Here is a 13442-nt window from a genome sequence, read left to right as displayed (position 1 = left end):
AATTTTTTCTACTGGTTTATCTGTTTTCTGGTTAATAAAATACCGAATCCAGTTAAATTATTCATAATATTTATCCCGAAAATTTTAAGCAATTAGTTAAAAATTTCTTCTGTCATAAAATTAATGTCGGAACAGATAGAAAAATTTAAAGTAAATTTAAATAAAATTATGACATTATTGACTATAAATAAAAGCGTGGAGCGCCCACGAAGATGGCGTCAATATAGTTTAGCGCTCCACGCTTTTATTTATAGTCACTAATGTCTAAAAAAATTATTTTCTCCTTTCTAGTGCATTTTAATATAAGCGTGGTCTTTAAAAAGTTTTTTTTCAAAAAATGTTTTTTCATTACTTAAAAATTGTTCAATAAAAATTATTCAAATTTTCTACAGAGAAAGTGTAATGACCACTTAATGTCATTGCTAAAAATCGGACATTTTATATGCAACAACCTAATATTTTGGCGAAAGCCGTGCGTGTGCTAAGCATTCGTAATTTAAAGGGAGCAATGAGACGCGATTCGGTGAACGATGGAGCCAAGCACTCCTCACTTCTGTACCATAAAGCGCCAGCAATTGGACGAGGACGACGCGACGCGGGGATACATTTGGGGTTGGCTTGGTGCCAACAGGTCATTCGAAAAATATATATTATCTGTTACACCTACATTCATGCATAATGTCACCTCGGCAATACACGTAAATCCTGGAACGGACTTTCTCGCAGTGGTTTTTGTGTTGAGATATGCACACCCTCACCCGTAAGCTTTAAAATGAAGAATGAAGAATGAAAGACTCACGAAGAATAAACCAAAACCCAACCATTCTTAGAATGTTACCACATCTTCGAAAAGTTTGTTTGAACACGACACAATTTAGATCATACTTACTCGTTTAATCAAGACTCTTTTATTAATATTGGGTTGGCAAGAAAGGTTACTTCGGTATTTTAATGTGAAATAGAACCCAATTCTTTTTATTCAAGCAATGAACTTTAATGAATAAGATATTTTCCCTTTTGATCGATGATCTTTTGCAAAAAGGAATAAATAAGAAAATATTTTATTCGTTAAAGTTCATCGTTTGAATAAAGAAATTCGGTTTAATTTCACCTTGAAATACCGAAATTACTTTCTTGCCAACCCAATAGTTATATCTAGGTAACTGTACCGATTACTGCGGTATCACGCACATCGATCGTACGTTACTCTTTAACATATTACCGACCGGTAATTATTGCATCATTTTGAAAAATCTATGGTAAAACATTTTTTAATGGAACCTTCAATAGCAATAGCAATTTCCATTGTGAATTAACAGGTCACCCTGAATAATGTCATCTAATAGTTTCATTTAAGATTGTAATGTAAAAGAATATTGCTATGCATTCTATTGGTACAGCACAATTATTGAAAATCCTATTAATAGGCTTTCGGTAGGTAAAGAGAGAGTGTTAATATTATTCCTAATTTATCATGAAATGATGGTGTAAGTGTAAGCCGTGTTCCGCGACCAAAAACAAATTGATGGACCTCAAAACCTAATACAACATAAGAAAAATATTAAAAAATAAAATCGATAATAGCACGAACATTGTGCACATCTCTTTCACACTACCACAACGATTTTAGATGAAGCACGTGTTCTCCATTAGGACAGCCAACCCATCTTTTCATTACTAGACCAAACGTCGAATCTAGCTAACAATAAGTAGAACTCATACTGATCAGAAACACCTTCTCTTGTAAAATGGGAACATTCGAAAGGGGAGCTTTCTTGAAGTATTTTAATCACTTAGAAAACTGTATGTAAATTTTGCTGACAGCGCTTTCTGTAGTCTGATACAGTTTGCATTATAAATTGTTTTTCTTCTTCACTTCGTGATAGTACATCGTTAAATTCTTGCATAAGTTTGACGCCTCGTTCTGCCGAATCATTTTAACTGCAGCTAAATTATGTACTATATTTAAGCCTGCGTTATAACTGGGATCACTTTGCCATTCTGCGGGTTCCTTTCATTTATACAATCTAGGGAAATTGAAAATCTTTCCACAAATTGAATCGTCCGTAAAACCATCAAAAAATTGTTTTCTGAATGAATCTATTACAAACGTTAAGATTAAATCTTCCCCTTTACAACGATTGCTTAAAACTTAATTTAAGATTGTTTGTTTAGCCGTTTTATAGAATAAAAATTAGGAAACAGTGTGGTCGTGTAAGAGCTTCACGATGTACCTTATATTATTACAACGACGGCAATATACCTTCCATTCAAGGCTCAATAAATCGGCTAGAAAAAATCGTAGTATCTTTTCGATAGATTTTACACTATTTAAAAAATGTTTGTTGGTAAATAGTATTTCATTGAAATGCTTGCTATTCATTGAAATTACATGCATTCCCGCTCATAAGTTTTAGGACAGCTCCGGTTTTTAGTAAAACTCGTATTTCGTATAGATTATGATCCTTTATAACTGTATTAACTACATAATATAAATACTAGGTCATTCAGAAAGTTCGTAGCCTAACAATGAAATGACATGAACTAATAAGCCAAAATATATTTATTCTTCAGTATATTCTCCCTTAAGCGCAATACATTTTTTCCAGCGATTTCCTAATTCGTTTACCCGATCTCTGAAACGATTTCTGCTCGTGTATCAGCGATTCTGTGTGGGCCTGTACATTAAAAGTATAAAACGGGGATGCACGATTGCAGATAAAAATGGAAAGTAATAAGTCGAAGGATCTCGGCATTGTTCGAACAGAGATTATAAAGGAACCAAGCGTACTGCGGGCTCCGGGTGTGCCAGATAAGAACGGAGACGAGGATGCACGATCATCGCTGCGGGCCACAGGGAAAGATAGAAAGAGCGAGAAAGAGAGAAAAGGAAAAAAGGAATTTAGTTTAAAAAATATATGTGTATGATCGATCAAGTAAACACGAATGTAAGTAGGTCATGAGCGTTCGGTCGTCAGCGTATGCTTCTTCCGTGCATCTTGCGGCGGAAACTTCGGAAATTTACCAAGAACTTTCGAACCGCCTCCGCTGTCAGGTCGCGCCGTGGATTTATTAAAGAACATCCGGCGATGATTCATGCCCCGTTCAAAGTTACCACTCGATATCATGTTCCGTTACAATATCGTCGTTATCATTAAATAGGCAAACTTTTGTCGGGGCGTGGGCACGGGCGGGGCGGAACTGGGAACTACTTCGATTCTGGCGATCCCCGCAGGTCGTTCACAATGAAAACTTTTCTCCGAGCAGATTCCCTCGCGCTTTTAATTCGGGCCGATCGACGGCACGCGAGCACACGGCGCGCGGCGCGGCTGTTCCTCGCCGATCGTTAATACACGCTTCGCGATTAATCGCATCGATCGTTAGTCACGCTCTCTTTTTTCAGGTGCCCGGGAGTACTTTCCTCGCTCGATATCCGAGAGCATTAGACGGATCGCGCGTTCGTGAAAGACTCAGTCGCCGTGCCGCGCGCCGTCTTAAACTAATCGGGAAAGTACACACACTTTATCGTTTGCGCGCGAGAACGCGGGCTTCGGTGCACTTAACGCATCGAAAGCCCGCCGGGGTGTAAGTGCACCTGTACACACGCCTAAAGTGTGTGCACTTTACGTATGCATTCATCTCCCTCCCGCCCGGCATACCCCGTGCGCGCATATGCACCGCAGCACCTTTTATCGATGAACAAAAACCGGGTGAGAATATTTTCCTGTGCCCGGCGGACTCCCTGCGGAATTAACAGTGTTAACACTTAACCGCCGCGTCGCGCCGCACCACGTTCTCAAATATTCTAGCCGCTCATCACCCGCTCCCGGTAATATAGGCCACGGTGTTACTCGGAATGTACAATAGATTACAGAGTGCCCGCCCATTTCTGTCCGCCACAAGTGCTTTTATTTATTCAAACGCCATAATTCCAAGCAAATGCTATCTTTTCAAAAAGTTCTTCGCACGTCCGCTAGGAAACGACTTCTGCTAATGTCTCGGAGAAGCGCAAGATGCTCGAATTCATTTTAACGCATTGTTATCAATAGATTCAATCGGGAGCATTTTATTCGTACTTTCATATTTAAAACGAATACGTCAATCTCAACGCGGTCAGAAGAAAATCTGGCATCTATCAAAAGTTGTGTCGATTTTCACTGAAGGAAGACTCGTACAACAACTTTTGATTATTTATTGTTCGGACAGAATGTTCCGTGAAGTTCTCATTATTTTTATCATCGCGTTATTATTATATCTACTAGCGCAATTTCTAGACTGCGGATTGTATGCATTTGTGACAAAAATGAGTAGCTGTTATCTAAAACGGTGAAATCATTAAAAGTAGGGGGGGGGAAGTCCGCCCTAGTTTTTGCAAAATTGGACTTTACACTTATGTATTTTCAGTCTGGTATATAAAAACTTAACGTTCTTGGTATCAAACTCTTGCCACAGTTATTACTGATGAATTAGTATTATGTAGAATTCTAATTTTACTTGAGTATTATCATTTTGATAGGATATTGTAGAAAGTGTCAACTATATAGGACGCACTTGCCCCGAAAATGGGGCAAGTCCGTCTCTGAAAAAATGCTTTCGAACCTTGTTTCAAGTGTTACAGGGCAAGAAAAGAATTAACAAGCCCACTATAAAATGCTTCTTATTGCATTAAATATATTGTTTAGTTTTATAGTTACCCATACAGTACGGACTTACCCCACCGTAATAGTACGGACTTGCCCCGTGTAGTAATTTTTACGGAGCAAGATCATCTTAGTGTTTTTCTCAATAAATTAAAAAAAATACAATAAAAACGGTTTTTATTTAATGTAAACCTACAGCAATATTTGTTGAACTTACCTAAAATAACAACACAGAATATATTAATAACTTGTAAACTATTACACGTTCAGGGTAACCTCAAAGTTGTACGTGTACCTCTCGCACGTGACTGTTTGGCATTGGTTGATTTAAGCGAGGAAAACACTATGTAGACAGGGCCCGCTTTAGGGGGGAGGGACAACCCGGACATTTGTCCGGGGCGGGAAAATTTAGGGGCGTTTAGGGCGTTAGGGGTGTTAAATACCCAATTAATAGAAAATTTGCTTTTATTAAAATAAATGCTCTTTTATTAAAATTTAAATAAAATGATATGATTTTTATTGAAGATAAAAAATATTTGTACCCAAAAATTTATACCCAGATTCTATGCTCAAATTTTTTATATTGCATACAGATCCGGAGTCTACTAATTGTATTGTTGTTGTACTACTTTTTTTAAACGGAAATATCACAGTTTAAATATCGACAATTTCTCGAGAATTTAGTATTCAAATACTGTATATAAATCATTTCTAAAAAGACGTAATATGTCACTTGATGAACTATTAACGCGATGCAGTATTGATTTACACCATCGAGTCGTAAGAATATACAGATCACGGAATTAGAGACTATTAAATGAAATTTCCTCAAGGATTCCGTTTTGAATATGTTTTAAGTACATGTGCACTCGAGTCCAGTTATAAAAGCTCTTGGAGTACCATGAGCTAAAGAGCAAAGTTCACGCACACCCCACCAATATTCGAACATAATTTCCCTGAGAACATACTTTCTTGTCAATTCATTGAATTTTAACACTAAACCTACCACGAGGGGTCGAATGACCTATTTTAGATTTTTTATTTGACAATTATTGAGGTTCTAAAGGTGTTTTCATAGGAATTGATTGAATACACTTTTGGACGGCAGTATATATTATAAGTAAAAATCGCACAAAATATAAATAAATTTAATCCTGTTATTTTTATAATACCATACACACACTTTCGTGGTCGGTAGGTTTAGTTTTAAGTGTCTATTTTATTATTTGCAATCATCGTTTCGAACTCTGTGCCCTAGGTGATCGCAGAGTGTCGAGAAAAAAACACGGGAAAAAGAAGAACACACTGACCTGATTTTAAAAACTGAAGTTTCGATTCAGTAATACAAGCTGCATATTATTCAGAAGCTTTCACACGAGTAATCTTGCGGAAGTACGAACGATAAAAAGCTTTAAAATTTGTCCATCAGTCCTTTAATCGACGATCGATACAAATCCCTTGATTCTTTCCATTCGCGGATACAGTAGAACCTCGACTATTCAAACCTCCGATATCCGAATTCTTTATTATCTGTAAATACACGTTCCACTGGTAAATAGCTCGATCTAAAGCGATCCATATGAATAGACAGCGGGTTTTATGCATTCATGACACAAATGAGAAAAATGAAGAATTTCAAAATACTGCTATATGATTTTCAACCTATTAAACATATTAACCTTCAGTTACTCGCACTCCATTTTCTAACATACCTAACTGATTACATGGAACTTTATATGACTCCAACATAAGTAAATTTTTATTCAATAATATAACTACTTTAATGCAAAATACATATTTGCTAGTATAGTCAACACCTTTGTCTATGCTTAAAGTACTAAGTTTTAAGATTGTAAGTACTACATGCGAGTAATTAAGGGTTAAGAAAGAAAACGTGTTTCTATTTCACTCGAGTTTGTTGCAAATCAGGCGAAAAATGTTTATTTTGCATAAGGATCCGCTGTGCATTTATGAAACACTATTGTACAAATTAATAAAGGTTAAATGTAGCCTGTAACTAACCAACTGTTCTATTATTTGAAAACTCGTGTTTTCCTGTTTAATTCGGATAATCAAGGATCTACCCATAGAAAGTATCAAATTATCATTCGAAGATTTTATAGTTGATTTTCTAAAGTCGTAAACCCGCGTTTTTCTCATTGATTAGTGTACCGAAACGCAAACAGAAGCGAATAGAAACGCAGGCGAGTATATCCCGAGTCTTTCATACTGATTTCATTCTTGAATAATCATTCCAATTCGATAGTTCTGTAGCGCAGCGCGCAACTCCGAAAACGATGACGCACGAATGCATACTTTCGTCGGGGCCGTCGAAACGACGCGACGCGTCGCGACGATAGCGTCGCCAACCATAAGGAGTAGCATAAATAGCAATTGACCAGACAATTTAACCACTTCGTGATCTTGTATTGTTTGCTAGTTTTCGAATAAACCAAATATTGGGTTGGCAAGAACGTAATTTCGGTATTTTAAGGTGAAATAAACCGAATTTTATTTTTCCGAATTTCTTTATTCAAGCGATGAGCTTTAATCAATAAAATATTTTCTTATTTATTCTTTTCGACAGAAGATCACCGAACAAAAGGGAGAATATATTCTATTCATTAAAATTCATTGCTTGGATGAAAGAATTGGGCTCTATTTCACCTTAATTCTTTGCACTTTGAATTATTTTTCAACTTTGTTCCATACTATTTTAGGTGTTTCATTTGAAATTGACTTCAAAGGACAATTCCTTGACTGCTGCTTATTTTAAACAATTTTGTTTACTAATTATATTACAAATATAGCTCTCAAACTTTGTTATAATTTATATTTGTGAAGCTTATATTTGTGTTTTTAACTGAAAAATACGACTTAAAGAAAGGAAGAAACAAATACATATAAAAGCACGTTTCATTTACATTTTTCTTTATCTGATGTCGAGTCACACTCGACAAAGGTGTGCAAAGGGTTAAAATACCGAAATTACTTTCTTGTCAGCCCAGTATATGTCATTGTCAGTTCTAAACCTGAAAATAATGTTTACCCTTCTAATGTTAATATTTACAGATATTCTGACAGATATTTTTGTTATACTGATGCTACAGCATCAATTTTTTTTATTTTCCTAGGTATCAAAGAGCCACTGTTGAATTATTATTATTATTATTATTAATTAAAGTACTGACTCACTGGAGTATTGCTTCAAACACTTTCAGACATTAAACTACATATGCTCCTTATGTGAACATTCAACCATTTTATGTTTCAGCTGATGCAAAATTGAATATTTTTGAATATTTTCTTGAATATTTTCAAAAGACTATGAAAACATAGTATCATTTTTTAAATATTGTTACATTATTTCTGACTCGTTAAAATTATTAAAAGAAGAAGTGCAATTTCATGTAACTTCTGCTCAGAATCGACTCGGAAAATTTCTATTTTACATAAAGGTGATTACATTTATTAACAACAATATACCATTTCAGGATTAACCCATTGCACTCGGAGCAATTTTAACTCGAAAATTATACATTTCTTCCTAGCTAGAATATTTCCATTCCCTATGATTTTTGAAATTTTATGTTTATGAAATTGGTATAACACCTCATACAATACTTAAATGTTTAATAATGATTAGATACCGACATATTTAATAATGTAAACAATATTTTGAATAATGGTAGAGCAATTTTTAGTGGCGCCTCACAATATACCATTTCAGAGTTAACCCTTTGCACTCGGAGCAATTTTAACTCGAAAATATTACGCATTTCTTCCTAGCAAGAATATTTCCATCCCCTATGATTTTTGTAATTTAATATTGTAAACAATATTTTGTATAATGGTAGAGCAATTTTTAGTGGCGCTTCAGAGTCACCATTCGAGTACTAAGGATTAAATGAAGTACCAATGCGTTTTTTCGTACAACAAACAACTGAGGGGTCATTTAAAGTCGTCATGTTACGAGACTCGCCCTGTATACCTGAAAATATTTAAATAAATCCCAATTGAATTTTTAAGAAGATGTGCCAGTGTGGTACATGTTAGTCTGAGAGAACAGTATACGATTTCAGGGTTAAATGAAATAGCAATGCGTTTTTTCGGTTGTCGAAGGATCAAGAATCGAGAAGTGAGGATCTTAGCCGAGAGGGATCGGGCTTGAGGTATTCAACGATAGGTCCGGGAACGTGTAAAATGGTAATTCGAAACGGTGCACAGCTCGGAGGAAAATTGCGGCGAGAGGAATAGGCGCACGCGGCGCGCGCGATCGTTATCTAATAATGAGAAAGAGCTTAACGCCGTGGCGTTCTTTTCCCCCGGATTTCGTGCAGAACGGTTCCGCGGAGCCCGTGCCATTTCCAAGTAACACAATTGCGAACATCGATTCGAACAGAGAAACTAGATACGTACGATTATTCCCGGCCTGGTGTATTATAGCTCGCGTGTAGATAACAATACGACAATAGGCGCAGTTTGCGTCGTATATGCGGAAGAATCGTTGATGGAGAGGAGAGAGAGAGAGAGAGAGAGGGGGGGAAGGGACGGTCGCGAAGTGGCGAACGATTCGATTCGGAATCGACGAGCGAGTTCTTATTAGAGACGCAGGAATTCCTGAGAAAAACTCGAAGGAACGAAGAAAACGGAACGAAGAAATCGCGGGATTCGGAACACCGCGATCGTCGTTCTCGTTAACCTACTTACTTTATTCACAGCATTCATTCATCCGCTTCGCGCGACACGTATATCTACGTGTGTGCCCGTATGCTTCTGTATGCGCTGGTGTACGCGTACGTGTATGTGTGTGCATCCGTGCATCATTGCCGGTGCTTTTGCGCATTCTACACGGGACGGATCAAAAACGAGCCTTTATCGTGTTTCGCACGCAAATGGCGTTCGAACGGGTAACGGCGGCGGCGTGTAACCGCGATTCCGTCGCGTCGGCTAATCTTCCTTATCTCCGACCGCATCCGCCTCATCTCGATTATCTCCTGTGTTCGCGTTACTAAGTTTCGCGAGCGAGCGAGTTAGCCATCCAGCCAGCTAGCTAGCTAGTTAGCTGGCTCTCTCTCTCTCTCTCTCTCTCTCTCTCTCTCTCTTTCTCTCTCTCGTTCCTCCCTTCCTACGGCGAGAACGAACACGAAAATAGGATCCCGAAGCGGGCGATCGAACGACCGTGAGAGCCCGCGACCGTGTAATCGTTTCCAGGAGGATCGATCCTCGCCAATTAACATGGGCGAGGTTGAAGCCGTGTCATAAACCACCAAACACAGGAGCCCGGGATATATTCCGGTCATGTAATCGGCCAGAATACCGCCGCGCCGGAGAGGGTGGTTAAAGGTATCCGCTCTCTGGCGTACTCTCGGTCTCTCGCCGCCCATGACACGCAGAAACTGGGCCAGGACGCATCTAGATCGTTGCCTCGGTACAAACGTTTTCGTGGGCTCGTCGGGATTGTCCAGGGGTTGTTTCCGAGAACATAGAGTTTCGGCGACGAGGTTCATCGATAGCCAGCTCTCAGCCCAGGAACGCGGCTGGTGTTCGTTCCTAGGCCGATCTTGGTGAGCGCCGCGGGTGCTGTCGTCTTGTATTATCGATTGACGGAGGTTATGTGGTGTCGAGTCACCGGGGCACGACGACCGCGGATAATAGAACGAGAAATTCTATTCTAATCGCATACGCGACGCCAACGAATGAATAGAATCTCTTTTACGGCATTCGCGCTTCTTCCTTCCAGGTCTCTTTTATCCTTGAGCATCCCTCCTCGCCCCACTAGCATCCCGACCCACCTCCCACCTTCTATCACGCTATCTCTCTTCTCTCTTTCTCTCTCCCCCTCGTACACACACACCCTCTTTCTCTATCTCTCTTTCTCTCTCTCTCTCTCTTCGTATATGTATATGTATATATAGCATTCATTCGCATTTCCTCTCTTCCTCGACCTCCCTTCTGCCCGTAATACCGTTTCGCTCTCCCTCCCTCGGTTTCTCGGTCTATTCTTTGCCGTGTACGCGTTCTTTCATCTTGCCAACCCTCTGTTCAAAGGAGGAGAAGGAATAGGATGAGGATAACGCGAAACTGTGGCGACAGAGAGGCGAGCCGATAGATGGATAGATGGATGGATGGATGGATGGGCTGGGTCGGTGTTTAAGAATTTGGAAACGAAGCGACACTCACCTGTGCGCACGTCAGGGTTACACCGTCTGCGGGTACACGGTGGCAGCCTGCTCGGCATCAGCAACGGTGATCATGCTCGCATCGTCGAAAATGGCAGTATTGGCAGTAGCGTGACTGACGGCGGCAGCCACAACAGGGTTGACGGTGGCGGCGGTAGCGGTGGTGACAGCAGCAATAATAACGGCAGCGGTGGCGGTGGCGGTGACGGTAGCGGCGACGGCAGCAGCGGCTACGACGACGTCGGGGATGTTGTACGCGGACGCGGCGGCACTGACAGCGACAGCGTTAGCAACCAAGTCACTTATATCCGAACGATCCGGGGACACCATCTCCTTACTCGTCCGATCGCGTACACAACCGACGACGATGCCGACGCCCGCACTGGCCACGGCGCACTGTGGTCGCGTTACCACGAGTACCATCGTCGTTGTCTCATCGTCGTCGCCGTGTCCGACACACGTTCCAGTTCCAGAGAAACAAAAAAGCGGGTCTGAACGAACAGGCGGCGGCGGCGGCGGCGGCGGCGGTGGTTGCTGCGGCGGCTGCGGCTGCGGCTGCGGCGGCGTCTACCGCGTTACGTTACGTTCCAGCAACGGTCCGGCTCGGTCCGGTCCGGTCCCGGGGCCAACAATGACTCGAAGAAGGCGGTGGTCGTCCCCCGATCGACTGCACGACACCGATGCTCGATGGCAGGAGACGCCCCAACACGGAGCACCTAGTTCGACGTATGCCGAGCGACGGCTTACCCCGCGATCCGTCTGCGCTCGACCCAACTCGCGCAGTACCGTAACCACCTAGGGTGCCCGCCTATCCAAGATCCCCGACACCCCCTACTCCGTTTTACCCCTATCCTCCTAGCTACCCTCCGCATCCCTTACCCTCTCCGACTACCCCTCCCCGATCACCTCTCACCCTCAACTCTCTCTCCTACGGCCATTTAACCGCGAAATTTTGAAGAACTCTTTATTTAGGACGGTCTCCTCTTTCGATACCCGCTATCGAACACGATCCGAAAGCTCTCCGATCGAACCAGCCCGACCGATGCTATCGTACACGAACGATCAACGATAATCCACAAAGATTCTTGGTGGATATAACGTGATCGATCCTTGTGCGGTGTTTTCAAAATTCATAGTACGAACTCGTTTCCTGTAATGTCTCGCCGATGAACGAAGGTGATGAGGTTCGTGGGAATTGTTGGGAAATTACGGATTTTGGAATGTCAGGGGTCGCGCATAGAGATGTATGAAACCAGGTTGTCTTGTAACAGACACAAACGTATGGAATTGTTTTAGTCGCGGGCACCGACAGCCCTTTGGGGTGACCTGAAGCCGTCGGGCACTCAGCGGCAAAGCGGGGGGTTAAGGAAGCCCTTGAAATCAATAGCCAGTCGCTACTGCCGCCGCCACCCTGATCAGGCTGCTCTGCGCTGTATACGCCGCTCCACTCTCTGCCATCCACCTCCCTCATCCCTGATCCTGATTTATCTGCAACCTACCTGAGGAAGTCCTATCCGACTTTAGTTCGCAGTCGAACGTCTCGGTACGAGTATCGTTCGACGGGGTTGATCAAAGGGAGCCACGTGCCCGAGGTGCAAGGGAGCCGATTTGCATCCGCACGATATACCGCCGCACACCGTACACCCCCGATGCGCTATATATCTATTTTCGCATTAGTGTGCGCATACTGTGTTATTTAAAATAGGGTAAACTAGCAGCTTTCCGTGTCGTGTAGGCACACCCGATAGTTTCTCGAAGGAAAATATTATTAGTATTCGCGTGACGCCCGAAGGGGATGTTAATGATGAATATAAATATCCGATGTCGAGTATTCTGATCGACCAGAGGGGTGGTGTTTTCAGATTAAAATTAGTTCGCTACGGATAGTGAAAGTATATCGTCTGCATGGAAACGCTTGAAATTTCGAATTCTGATCGATCGCTGTTCGCGATCGCGATGCCTCGAGACGAGATAAGCTATCGTTGATAGAAAGACGACGAATTTGATCGTTTAATCGATGGGCTCTCGCTGTTCTTTGAGTTTTTAAGTATCCATACACCACTCTCTGTCTCGCCCGTGAACACTCCTTTCCCCCACCATTCGATGAACGAGGAGAAAGTACGCGAGTGCATGTGCACCCAGAAGGTTGCCTGATTATAGCTTGACCTAAACTACTTCGTTTCGCGCAACTACTTTTCGTTTTCAAAAAGTAGAGAATTTTTATCCGCAGGATTATATTATCCCCTCCATGTGTAAGCTGATCGATTCTTCGACTATATTCTGTTGTCGGTCTAATATTACACGATATCAAATAACCTTCGCAATAATTGATTAATGATATTTAAAATACGGATATCATTTGCGTGGATGTATTGTATTGTATGTATGTTCGGAATTTTATTCAATGTACGTTGTAAGAAAATTGAATGCTACACATACAGGTGAAACAATTGTTCTCTGAAACACGTTTGATATTATTGTTTCTCATAGAACAGTTAATATAATTGCAACCGTTCTACAAATTGCATAATATATTCGATCGTGTTACGATTTTATTTACACAATGGCGATCTCATTGTTACGTTCAACGAGCCGCGGTTAATGGCAGCCTGTTCTAAAT

General features: G+C 41.1%; 1 protein-coding gene across 11 annotated transcripts in view; it reads right to left on the bottom strand.

The window, feature by feature from the left end:
• Glut1 (Glucose transporter 1) overlaps nucleotides 1–11029 on the bottom strand; it is a 102350-nt gene extending 91321 nt beyond the window's left edge. For all 11 annotated transcript variants that reach the window (XR_013009607.1, XR_013009609.1, XR_013009608.1 and 8 more), the window contains exon 1: nucleotides 10824–11029. The gene's annotated coding sequence lies outside the window, so the exon portion shown is untranslated. The remainder of the gene's footprint in view (nucleotides 1–10823) is intronic.
• Between the last annotated feature and the right edge of the window lie 2413 nt (nucleotides 11030–13442).

This window comes from Lasioglossum baleicum, chromosome 9 (genome assembly GCF_051020765.1).
Source record: "Lasioglossum baleicum chromosome 9, iyLasBale1, whole genome shotgun sequence".
Taxonomy (NCBI): Eukaryota; Metazoa; Arthropoda; class Insecta; order Hymenoptera; family Halictidae; genus Lasioglossum; species Lasioglossum baleicum.
Note: the sequence above shows the minus strand (reverse complement) of the source record. Positions and strands in the feature narration are given on the sequence as shown.